We start from the raw sequence: 13530 nt of genomic DNA, 5'->3' as shown, positions 1-13530 counted from the left end.
GGGGGGGGGGAAGAGGAATGTTCCACAGGGTCGAGGTGGAGTAGATGTATTAAGTGAAGGAATGTAAGAATAAGGTCTCATTCTTGAATGATGGCAAATCCAGGTGGTGGGATCAGATGCAGTACAACAGAATCTGTAGTGCAATGTTTAACTGAAAAGTTATCTACAAAGCAAAGCTTTTAGTTTACTGCTTAGCGTGCATCTTTCAAACTCCATAGAGCTACACCACATTACGCTGAAACACTGTACTGTCAAATACTAAAGCCCAGTCACAAGTGCTGTTTTCGGAAAGTTGTCTGAGGTGATTCACCTCGATGTCAGCTTGTATGTTATAAAGTTGAATTGATTTGCTTGTAGAGTTTCATGATTCATTTGGCAAACAATAAGACTTCCCTGAAAGCAGGCCTACAACTGTTTAACCGTTATTTACTCATTTTGTATATCTGACTTTCAATCTGACAATAGCCATGACTTCAAGAATTACTAAGTGCAAACACTGCAGAACTGCTTATGAGACATAAATTCAAAGCATCCTTATAGGGTCAGATGAACACTTGAAATTGCATTGTGCCTCACCACTTTAAAGTAGAAATGCTGAATTTAAACATGTAAGTTCCAGTCTTTCACTTCACTTCTATAATAAAATATTGTTCAGTCAGTGTGAGACTTTTGTACCTTGCAAATCACCCATAGCGAAACTGCAACTCCCACAGCGTACCACATCACAGAAAATAATTTTCAGTGCCCCTTGCAGGGCTTTTCAGAGAGCAATAATATCAGTACTTAAAGTAACCACATCATCTCAGGGACCTTTGCTATGCAATATACCCAAGCTGAGTGTGTAAATGGGTCAAATTTCAAATTTTTCAGTTTCTGGAAATAACATTCCTCCTTTCCACGCTGAAATCTTACTAAAAACTTACTGGTATTAAAGGCCCTGACTTTGTTATTTGGCAGATAGGAGAGCTTTTATCAGATATGTAATGCTCTAAATAACTAATCAGCTAATCAGACGAAGCTGTTGGTACAGCAAGATGCATATTAGATGGACCTTTACACGTCCTCCGCAACTGTGTGTGTTTATTATCACTGTCTTTTTTCTTTTTTTTAAAGTGTAACAGCTAGTGAGCATTAATAAATGTAACTGTCTCTGTTTCTTGTGATAATCATGTTCTAAAAGAGTACACAGGAAAAAACACCATGACAACAATCTCTTGTGGTAGTCAAAACCATAAGGTGCACTGACATTTGACAAAAGGTTAAATATTACATGCAGGAAATGGAAAGCTGGCAGAACTCTGCATATGTGTCTCGCTGTCGCCACATTCCATAAAAAAAACATCAAAACCATTAATGACTTTGTACCACTGGTGCTGTCTGTGCAGTCAAGCCAAATATAGCCCATTCTAAGCCTCCAGACCTCTATTGTTAGTCAATCAATAGGAAATCAATGAGCCAAACCATTACAGTGGCTGACATGTTCCTTCATTACAATAAACATGGGTTGTGTAGTTTATTTGAGGTCAGTCCTATATAGATCCTTCAGGGACCACAAATACTCACAAGATCGCCATGTTTTTAAGGTCCAAAAATAACTTTGTAATAAAATAATAACCAAAACATGCACAGACATACAAACTGTACGGATTTGCATTTAGAGCATGTATTCACAGCTGGAATGAAAAAGGCTTGAGGCACACACAGGATAGAAACACTGAGACAGACTAGTTGTTGGTTTTGGTCTCTTCAGTATAGAAGTAAAGAATTTGTGGATATACCTTTTCATGTGTAGCACACATTGTCTGTAAACAATAAGCAGCCTCAGCCATGACCCTGATTAAATGGATAACTGACGTGCTCATAAGTGGTATCTTATATATTGTGTAAGTTGTGTTGGTATAGCACAGAAAGGTTTACAGCACTAAAGGCATAGCTGATGCCACACATAGCCTTGTCTTCTCTGGACTGATTGATTGTCCCAGGCTGGGATGTTAGTTTTAGTCATACATCTGTCACAGTAATTACAGCTTTTTTAGACATTGTATATGTAAGTGGTTCCACAGTGCAGTGATCGCCAGTTCGATTCTGGGAGCAGATACAAAGTCCTTTGGAGAGGGAGCCGGTGTAAAAACATCCAAATAAAACATGCGGAGGTACCTGCTGTGGTGACTCCTTGTGAATAATGGAGCAGCCAAAAGTAGCTGCTTCTTCAGACATGGAATATGTAAAAATATGTTGGCTGGATTAATCTGTAGGGACATTGGTAGAAATTAAGTATTACTGGGGGTTGGCCTTATTCTCCTGCACAAACAACAAAAGTACATGATATGAATGCAGAATCTACTTTGCGAGGAAGCTAAGATCCTTTAACATGTTGGCGTGTTTGATGATGGAAATCTGTGATAGTATGATCATTTACTTTGCTGTTATCTGCTGAGGGCTTGCATTAGTGCCAGAGATGCCAGCAAACTGCTCTCTCCGTCATGGACCACCCACTGAACCCGCTCCATTCTATACTACAGAGGCAGCAGAGCTTATTCTCTCTCAGACTTATTCAACCTCGCTGCCATAAAGGACACTTCAGAATATCATTCCTACTGGTCTCTGTGAAACTGTACAACAGCTTCCATCTTCGTGACAGGTGAACACACCTGCCAAAACCCCACACGCATTTCAATATCAGACCTTCTTATTGCTGTTTCTTAGAGTTATAGTGTACATAATATTTATTAGTGTCATTTGCACCAAATCTTTGTACACCACCAGTCTTATTTTTATTTTATTTTATTATTTTTCTTTATCACTGTTGTATATGTAAAAGGTTATTTTGCACTACTATTGTGCATTACGAGGCCTTCAAACCTCTCTCTCTAACCTATCTCTCAATATATCAAAGTGCACGTGTATGCTTGCAGGCCAACCAACTAAAAGCTCGTAATACACCACCATTTCGTTTGAGGCTGGAGCAGTTGTAGCGTTTGTATGGAATATGTGATGCGCAAGTATTGATATACATACGGTAACCAAAGGAATGTGTCACACTGATGTCAACTTGTTATTTACTTTCCAAATCTGAATGACTGAGCAAGGCGAAAGGAGAATTAATCAACCGCTGTGTGACCAGGCAGGCGAAAAATAGTGGTGTGTGGGGGGATGGGAAGAGCCCCCGAGAGGCCAGATAGGCAACAACATGCTACACTGTAGTCTCAGCGCACTGTCCTTAAACTGAAACAAGATATCATAGTGCACTTAAGCTCGAGAGCCATGTTTTAATGGTATTAATTATCCCGCCTAATCTATATGGGGGGAGGAGGGGGGTCAAATTTAATACACGCTCTGCTCAATCCACACGTGCGCAAATATACAAAGTGTACAGTAGTTATGCGTTAATGGCACACATAGGTTCCAGACAGCACGTGTATCTGTATATTTTCCATAAGGTGTTAACAAATTGACACTTTGGCTGCTGATTTGGCTAATTAGGCCAATCAGATACAAATGAGATAAAACAGTCCCTGGATTATTAACCCCAGAATAGATCGTGTTTATAATAGTCAGGTTTATTAAAGACAGTTTAGCCTTCAACCCCCCGCCCTCTCTCTCTCGCTCTCCTATTCTCTGTGTAAGTCTCTCTCTCCCTGCCGTTTAGCGCTCGCTGCTGTCTCTTTCTGCTCCTGTTCTCAGTGAACGGTGAGGGTGAAACTCTACAGAGAGTAGCCTGCAGCCTCAGCCACAGAAACTCGGGTTTATTCCAACTTTACCGCCAGTTGTGCGTGTGTGTGTGCGCGCGCGCGTGTCTGGGTGAACACGCTTTGTTAGCACAGCAAATTTAGCCGGCAGTGAGTCACACACACACTCACACCCGCGGTCGGAACTTGAAATGTGACGGTAATCAAAATGGGAGGAAAGTCGTAGCTAGCTCGCTGAAGTTGGAGGTTCTCCTTGTGGAAGAAGAAGGAAGAGGTGGCGGCGGACACCACGAGTTCACTCACAATAAAAGGTAAGCTAAGTAAAGGTCGAGTGGCACTGTTTTGGGCAGCACTGCATTCAGGCTGCTTGTGTGTTTATGTGGGTTAAAAGCAAAGAGGATAATGACTTTGAGAAATTGGTGATTACGGCGTTGATTAGGAGGATACTTGCCGGCACAAAGCTTAGTCACCCATTGACTCCACACGTGTGTTGAAATTCCCGTTTGCGCCTTTTAATTTAGCCTCTTTTGTTCATGATTTTTCAAACAGCCTACTTTTCTGCTACATTGTTGTTTTTCTTAAAGAAACATACTCATGCTTAACCTTATGTAGCCGACCTGTGGACTACTTTTACTAAACCGACTTAAGTTTTAGAGGTTCAAGGTTGTCCCATTGTGGTGACTGATTAGTTTGTCTACTTTGGTGGAAATGTGCTACTGAAGTCAAACAACATTAAGCTGCACTTTAGGTCATTTTGTTTGAGCATGAATGATACATATTTATATTGTCATGCACACTTAGGAAGCGCATTTGTGGGGGAGGGGAGAGAAATTCAACTGTACTAGACAGTGCCACCAGTTTCAAGGGCCAGTTCATGCTCTTGTATAACTCCAGTTTTAAATTGTTACTGTTAAGCTTATGACCTTCTACCATGCAGCACAGCACAGGCAGACGCTTTTAGAGAAACTCTGCTGTGTAGGAAGGAATATAAATTGTGATAATGCATGTCTACATAACACTCAACAAGCACAGACTACATTAGGAGAGAAATGAGAGATTGAGAAACGTGGTTTGACCTGCCTTTTAAGACTCTAAATAGTGCCTGGAATGATGGGATACAGCTTCAACAGTCTTGTCTGCTTTAAGAGAATCAAAGTGCATCTTAATCCAGGTTATTCCAAGTTTTGGCCTTCTTCCAGTTGAATATATCCAAGATAATTAAAAACAACGATAAACATTGACTTCTTTTAATTAAGAGGATAGGCTCTATGCCATGTGGACCAGTCATGCTTTTGTACCGGTTCACCAAGAAGAGAAACAAAAATGTTAATGTTGCTATATAAAAAAGATTCAGATGCCAAGACTGGTTAAAACCCCTGCTATTTAAATTCTGTAACCTGATTCTACTTCAGTGGCCCACATAAGTAATGTCAATGTGATGCTCCCATTTCTTGTTGACCTAGTGGCAGTATTTGAATGTTATTTGATCTCAATACGAGTTACATATTTTCTGGGATTTTTTTGCTGAACAGCCATGCCACAGCATGTCAGTTCCCTTTAGGGCAGGACTCCAACACAGCCACCCTACAACAGGAATTTTCTTCTGTTTTAACCTCTCCATTGTTGGTTCATTTTTTTTTTTTTTATTATTTTTTGGCGTTGGGTGATTATCTTGTGTCATAAACCAACCTCTCCTAAGCTTGAGGTCGTTGATCTCAATCATGCCATTCTCTTGTAAATTTTCTTATTACTGTGTCAATTTCATTGTTACTTCAAGAACTGTAAGGCGGGGTGGCCAATTAATTTTCCCAAGAGGCCACATGAGAAACTAGGAGTGTTATGGAAGGCTAAACTCAGTTTTGTTTAGCACTTTTTGAACTGCTAGCAGTAAGAGTAAATGTCACAGTTGGGCCTTAATTGTGGCCTTTGAAGTAAAAATGTCCCAATCCATAATACTACCTCCACCATACTTCACAGTTGGTCTTGGTGTCATCCAGTGAATTTTTTTCTTCAAACCAAGGAGTTTCTGCTGGTTTTTTTATTTATAGCAGCAGGAATGTCTACTTTTACTTGGAGACATTTTTTATGATTTTGAATTTGCTGAACACCCAGGTCTATAAAAATGCTTTCCTTCCTTTTCTTGCATTTTCCATTTCTATAATGGTTTTTCCAAGGTCCTGTGAAATTTGAGGCATAGTTCACACGAAGAAGTCTGGTTTTTTTTCCCTTCTTTTTTTAACTAGACTTTTTTTGAGGCTACAGTTTAGTAGCTTCCCAATCCTCATTGATGACCTAATTTATAAGGAGGGGCACGTCTACAACGAACACTTATAATCTCATTTCCAGCCTGTACTGTGAATAGTTTATTTTATGTGCTTAATAGTTTACCTTGCAAATTTACCATACATATGGAGTGTGTGCACACTGGATAGTAATGCCAAATTATCATTAATTGTCACTTACAAAGAGTAAGGGAAAAAAGAAAAGGTCTCATGTATGACTGGTGTGTAAAATGTTTGAGTGTCAAGCAGGATATTCTTTTAGATTGAGTTGTTTAAATGCACTTTCTTGCGCTGTGTTGTTTTCTAAAGATCTGGTGTGACGAGTGTCTTAAACAGTTTTTGCAACCAGCTGCTCCACTTCAGTCCAGTAGTTGGTGGGAATGTAGAAGACAACTGTGATGACTCAATATAAAGTAAGGGGTAGGCAACACTGCAACAACAGCGAACATGTAGGAGATTCAAGTCTTGCTGCAGTTTAATGTGATTTACTGCTTTAGAATTGGGGTCACTGAGTCAGTGCAGGAAGAGAGATGAGCAATAGAAGCAAAGTGAATTCAGAACACCCCAAATGCTGGACTTCAAGTAAATAAACTTGCAAGCTGTTGCTGAGATTGTCCGTGACTTTATTGAGGCTGAATTAAAATGCTACTCCAGCCAAATTTAATAACATCATTCACGCTATGTAAAATAATTTCTCCATAACCCAATCTAGACTGCTTACCGTGTGGTGAAAACCTGTCCTTTGTTGTATGAGTTGTGTTGAACTCTAATTACAGTAGTTACAAAAGTTACAGCTTCAGTGCCACCTGGTAAAAGAACACCAGGATTTAGTTTCAGTGTTTTGCCTGTATTAATCTCTAATGTTCAGCATTAGAATTAATACTCTATAAAGTATGAGTAATGATATAGACTTTAAATCCTTCTTTTCTTAGTGGATTTATCTGTCTTTTTATTTGGCGTTCCAATAAATTGACACAATTACCATTTGTACTGAATCCTCAGGGGGCATAGCCAAATAACATTGTTAGGCTGCTTCGTGACAGGATCTGAGATGAAAGGTGTTCTTTTTACCTTCCATGCAATACCTGGTCTTGTGTTTTAAAAGAAGGAAAAAAAAAACATCTCATGGCCTACAGTCTATGAAACATAATAGTTCAATTATTATTTTATTTTTTAACTTATTTATATCTAACTACTGTAAGAAAACATCAGATCCACAGTGCAATGAGACTGTATTAAAAACAGAAATGTATTCCCTCTTCATAAGTAGGGCAAGGAAGTCCTGTGTGTCAGCCTTGTGGTGCTGCAAATCTCTTCACTGGGCTGTCCAAATATTTCTGTAGCAGTATTTATTTATGATAGACCATGGGGGAAGGTGGGCCATTCTCTCCCTTCAAAAGAGACATGCAGTGTTCAGTGGCGACCAGCCAACTGGTGCACTGGTGGTTACTCTAAAATAACTGCCATACAAGTACTGACTAGTTGAAGGCTGTAGTTATTTATTTGGACATCATTTGGTGTTAGGGTGGTGCTGTTTATCATTGTGTGTCTTCCCTCTGTCCTCTACTTAGAATAAAAGTAGAGCAAGTATATATCCCTTTAGGCATCTGTTAAAAATTTAAGTATTAATGTTTAGCGCTTTTCAATTGTAGGCAGATGATCACATCTCTTAAGTGTGACTTGCTTGATTTTTTTTTTCTTGTTTTTTTTTTTTTTTTTTTTTTTTTTTTTTTTTTTTTTTGTTACTTTTTAGAAGGATGAATGAAGAAATAGTTGGTGGATGACTTTTCAGGAAGTTGTGCAAGCACATGCTTGCCAGAGTGGGAAAGTTCTTTACTGATGGTCATATTGTGTTTTTTGCCTACGTCTTAATCTTCATCCTGAGTCAGCCACGTAAGCTTATCTTATCGTTTGTGGAGCAATCAGTGTAGTTATGCATGCAAAGTATGTCATCATCATCTTAGCCACTCCGTGCTACATCATTTAACAAAGACTTGTGCACCTTTTGGAAACTGGGCTTAAATATTGATTGAATATTGCGATTTGATATGTGAGAGAATCCCCTGCTTATGATGGATTCACAGTTGTTTCTGAATTATATTTTATTTATTTAAAAAAAATCAACATCTGTATGTTTTTGGTTTGTTTGTTTTTTAAAATCTCTTTATAATTCCAGTCACTTGAAAGGCTGTAATTCAAACTTTGCAGTTGCTTGGGCTTCTGGGTTTGCAGTATGCTGGTGGAAACCCTGCAGTGTATGTGTGCATGCTTGGGTTTTGTCAGTAACACTGAAAGTCCACAGTTCTCAAAAGGACTGGATGATGTTAGGGCTGTTAGAATTGGCCAAAAAAGACATTTCGTTATTCCTTTATCAAAATCCACTCAGGTTCAAACCATTATTGCATATTAGACGTATCTGCAGCATGTCTGCAAGCAGGCATACCACTACAATGAGACATCATGTCTTACATAGTTATTTTATTTAACGTTGTTTATTTTTAGATTGATTTGAGTGCAAATCACACTTGAGCTCAGCTGTGAACTCCATGCCATCAAAACCACATGGTTGTTACAGAATTATTCACTCTTGTCAGACCCTGGACTTACATTTCATTTTCAGTCACTGATAGTGACAAGCTGTAACTTCTGTCCATGCTTTTAGGTTGTCTGCTGGTGTAGTGCAAAATGTAAGGATCCTGATGACTGAATTTAGCCTCTAGTAGTTAGAAGAGCTATAAAGAAGTTTGAAAAACTAAATTAAAATAATCAGGGAAATGTTGTGACTTAACACATTAAGATTTACCTTACTGTGGTAGGCTTAATTGTTTGCTCCCTGTATTTCCTTGCACCAGCAGCTGTGTGTCTGAAATCTGAAGCAGCAAGCAGCTCTGCTGTTTCCACTCTGCCACTGTGCAACATTGTGGGTAAATATTTCCACATTAACGGTCCTGTTCCCAGCTGCTGGGTCTAAAAACCTTACTGGTAGAAACTCTGCATTGCATTATGTGTGGCTTGCAAGATAAGACAAATGGCACAACAGTGTTGCTTGTCGTTTTTGTTTTTCCAAAGAATATTATTTATTTGTATGTATTTTATAGTTAGATTATATTGATTATATAATCCAATTTAGACTACTTGTTGACAGCCTCATGTTATGTAGGTTAGTTCATTCAACTAGCCAACATCCACCTCATAATAAGTGATTTTCATTTTATTTGTGGAGGTGGTGTGTAGGTGCTTGGGCCAGGTGGGCTGTCAGCCATGTACCACAATGTTGGAAACTTGCATTAAGGTGAAAGGTATCTCTCTTGCTCTCTCTGTGGGCTGGCAATAGTGGTGCTGCAACAGCAGCACTGTCTTTGTGGACAACAGCTGTTCAGTGAGGTAGCTATATGCAGAGATTGAGGCAGGCAGTATGGCTCGAGCATCACACCAGCGCCATTTTAATGGCATTACAATTAGAGCAGGGCGATATGACCAAAAGTATTTATCACGATATAGATCTGAAAATTTGCGATAACGATATAACTGACGATAATTGACACTAGACAAAATACTTTACAACTCCACAATTTTATTAGTGCAAAAAAAAAACCATCAATGTATTTTCACTTAAACAAGCAGCTGTTTTTTGCATTAAAGTTATATAAAAATGTAACAGTACAAATTCCTTGCTGACAGTTTAACCAAAAGGCATTTCCAGTGGAAATTGGCCGACATATCCTCAGCATAACGAAGTATAATATCCACAAAACTTAAAAAGAGCTTATACACATGCAATACGGTAATATTATGTTGAAGCACCGTACGTATCCCTCCGGAGGCTCCTGCCTACGATAGCCGTAATGCTCCAACAATCCATCAAGTGGTGCGGGTTTGTAGCTTAGCAAAGTCGTACTAAAACATTTGACAGATTTTCGAGCACCGTGTACCACATAAAATCATTTCGAGGTCAGTAAACACAACCAGAATTCATACATAAGGCACACGGGATTATAAGGGGCACTGTCGATTTTCAGAAAAATCAAAGGATTGATTTTTAAGTGTGCCGTATTTTCCAAAAAAAAACGGTAATAATGACGGTCCGCTAGCATGCTCTACCAAAAATAGTGCTTTGTTATGTATCTGACAGACGAAAGCTAAACCAGTTCCACACCACTGAAGTTGCAGCATTTTTACAAACCAATTCTGGTTCATCTGTTTCATTCAACAATCCGCTTTCGCCCTTGTCATTCTCAGTCGCCGCCGTGCCTTTTTCGCCATGTGCGTATGAAAACAAAGGCACTGCGCATGCACATTTTACCCATATTCTATCGCGATATTTCATTTTCTTGTCATTGCCCAACATTATACCGGTATTACCGTGAACGGTATGATATGTCCTAATTACAATATCATAGAGAGAAACCCAGTGATTTTCTTTGAGCAAGCATGTGGTGACAGCGGGGATGGAGGGGGGGAAAAAAGCTTTCACTTGAAGCTTGACACTAGAAGCGAAGATAGAAAAGAAGACTACAGGGAAACGACAAACACTGAGCTCAGAGGGCTTGTATCTGAAGACCAGGAGCGTGCAGCTCTGAGTCCAGAGATCCCTGCAGAAAGACACAATGAGAGAGGACATGTAGAGGAACAAAGAAGCACAAACTACAGATGGTAGAAGGCAGAAAGTTAATGCATGCAACTCTGACATTTAAATGCACGCCAACTGAAAGCCTTAATAAAGGCATTCAAAAAAACAGAGAATAGAGTTGAGGTGAGGCTAAGTGCATCATGCAGCAGCTGGATGTATATGCAGCAGTATTTAAGATCAGTTTTTATTACACAGCAATAGCAGTGTTTAGTTTTTTGTTTTCTTCGTTTATACTTAAAATTGCAACAGGATATCGCAATAAGACAATTTCATAGTTTTGGCCAAGAAGCAAAAATGAATGTACTTCTGTAAAATGTGGTAGTAGTATTCTCTGACTGTCTATAATTGTGTGTATTTCCATGACCCATATACTCATGCGGTTGCAAGAGGAAACCCTAAAATGTCCCAAACTTTTATTGCTCGTGTGCAGTCAGTTGTTCAGCATGGAAGATGCTGTGTGCAGGACACAGACAAAGGGAAATCTTTGGTGTGTTGCTGTTAGTGTTACACGGTGTAAATGCTGGCTAAAGAAGCAGCCGTGAGATGGCTTAGAATGAAGATCAGTTTTTCAGCACGCTTGTCTGACTTGTTTGCTTGACCCTGATGTCAGATGGAAGGAAAGCTCAAGGAGAGTGGGGGTATTTAGGGTGGCATGAGCAGCTGTTGACAGAGAAGCAAGAGCCTTTGGTCACCATAGCAACACTTGTATTGCCCACACTGGTGTGTCTCGGTGTTTACAGCTCATTTGTGCTATCCTCATTTTGATGAAGAAAAAGAAATGCCTTGCAGAGGCCTCTGAAATGACTACTAACTTGTTAAGGATTCTTTATTACTCTAACAGCGTTAAACAAACGCTATAATGGTTACTTTTTTTTTTCGGGTAGTGAAATAGTGTTTATGCAAAAGCTTGTTAAGACATACTGTACACTCCCATAGAGATGTAATACTTTCAGTTCCTGTCAGTGGTGTAGACAATGGCCGCATTTGCGTAATGTCAACACAGCCAAAACACTTCCAAATGCTCTATTCATTATTCATTTAGGCGTTTATTATCAGACGTGCAGATAATTCACTCTCCGCTTCGCTTGGTATGCACTGGCCTAGATGTAAAACCACATAAATTTGTGAAGTTCTAACTGAGCAATGGGAAAGGTGGATTTTTATGTTGTTTGTGTGCTGCCTTCAGCATGAAGGGAAAAAAAAAAAAAAAAGCTTTGTGTCCCAGAATCTTCTCCACACAATGTACTTATTCGCCACCCACCCCCACAAAGCCATATACACAGGCATGCCCCACAGTGACTAGTTCTCGATACGCTTGTGTGAATGTATGTATGAAAGAAGCTTATCTGGAGACGCCAAATTAATAGCTTACTAGTAACCTGGTTATTTTGTCTTCAGTGTAGCTTGTCAGTAATCAGATTTATTTCCAGTTCCATGCTGTATGCTTTTAAACTAATCCGATATAGTAACATTTTAATATATGCAATAATTTGTGGTACTTGCATGACAAAATGATGCATCTGTCATCAGCCAAAATGACCAAAATCATTTAGGCAAGAATGTGCCTAGGTGTGGGCAGGTTGTTTCATGTAGTGGATAAAAAGCTGTTAAGAATGATTAGAGTAATATAGCACTTTTTATTTTTAAGGAATAAATATGCTACATTTGGACTTAACAGTAGTTAATAATTTTGTAACGTGTGAGAGAGATGGATGGATGATCTCATTTAGATGTTTTTACTAGAAATAATCAGTCATTTTAGCCCTCTTCTGTTATAAAATGAAAGCAGTTTTAGAGTGTACTCTTTGATGATGAAAATACAGATTCATCTTCTTTTGAGTCATATGCTCTGTTTATTAAAATAATTGATGTTTTGCTCTCTTATGGTTACAAATGTAGGGTCTGTGCTAATAGAGAAGACACCTGGGAATTTCCTTCTTTGAACACTATAATACTAGTTTGGTTTCAACTGAGAAAACTAAATGTCACCCGTATGCAAGTGAGAGATGACATTTTTATTTGATGTTGACAAGTTTTGCATGAGGGTGGATCTTGGGTCCTGAATGGAAACAATTATGGTGGCTCCATCAGTGATCCTTAGTCTGTTGCCATTTTCCAATCATTTCCCAGGGAGAAACCCTCTTTTCCAGTGTCTCTCTTGCGAGTGCAAATTCACTCATATTGCTGTGTCTAATAAGGAGTTCAAATTTGACTTGTAATTTTGCGAGGATCATAGGATTGGGTGTTTGATGAAGCTCTAGTGGGACTGAATGCGCTCATTAATGTGTTATGTGGGATTCATGGTATCATGTTTGTGTCCATTTGCAAAGGTATTTGGTTACACAGAGTGAAGGTGTATGGGTATACAACCTATGCAGACATGCTTGCATGTAGACTTCAAAAAGGAAAAAGAAAACAAAAAAAAAGGCAGACAGAAGCTGCAGTGGTCACACAACTATGCCAGCTGCTTCAGCCTCATGACTCATCATGCTGAAAGATCTAGTAGCCCAATCCTTGTAGTTCCAGGCATGGCCAACCATGGCTTGGAGAGCCTATAGATTTTTTTTCTTTTCCGCAACTCATTACTGTAACAGGTAATTTCACGTGTGAGATGCACTCATCCAAAGGTGTTGTAATGTGTGGGTGTAGTCACTGGTTGGAATGAAAAACCTGCAGACTTCCATTGCACTTGGCTGGCAACCCCTGGTAAACATTAAGTGTTTCCACCCATAGCAAGCATGGGAGAAGTGTTTCCCCTAGAGACCGAAGGCTACCATCCCCCATCATTTGCCGACCTACATTGACTGTCATTTAGTGAGTCACTGAGAAAGGCAAAGGACAATGCACAAATGGTTGTTGTTGTTGTGATTACCTGTGTGGGGATCATTATCACAATGCACCCCTCCACTGTCCCCTTTGCCCCCCCCCC

General features: G+C 39.3%; 1 protein-coding gene across 3 annotated transcripts in view; it reads left to right on the top strand.

The window, feature by feature from the left end:
* Positions 1–3631: 3631 nt before the first annotated feature.
* tbl1x (transducin beta like 1 X-linked) overlaps positions 3632–13530 on the top strand; it is a 20361-nt gene continuing 10462 nt past the window's right edge. For all 3 annotated transcript variants that reach the window (XM_005921352.3, XM_042220429.1, XM_042220428.1), the window contains exon 1: positions 3632–4000. The gene's annotated coding sequence lies outside the window, so the exon portion shown is untranslated. The remainder of the gene's footprint in view (positions 4001–13530) is intronic.

Source organism: Haplochromis burtoni, unplaced genomic scaffold (genome assembly GCF_018398535.1).
Source record: "Haplochromis burtoni strain Fernald_Lab_line unplaced genomic scaffold, NCSU_Asbu1 Contig_48, whole genome shotgun sequence".
Lineage (NCBI taxonomy): Eukaryota > Metazoa > Chordata > Actinopteri > Cichliformes > Cichlidae > Haplochromis > Haplochromis burtoni.
The sequence above is the reverse complement of the archived record's forward strand: the minus strand, read 5'-3'. Positions and strand labels throughout refer to the sequence as shown.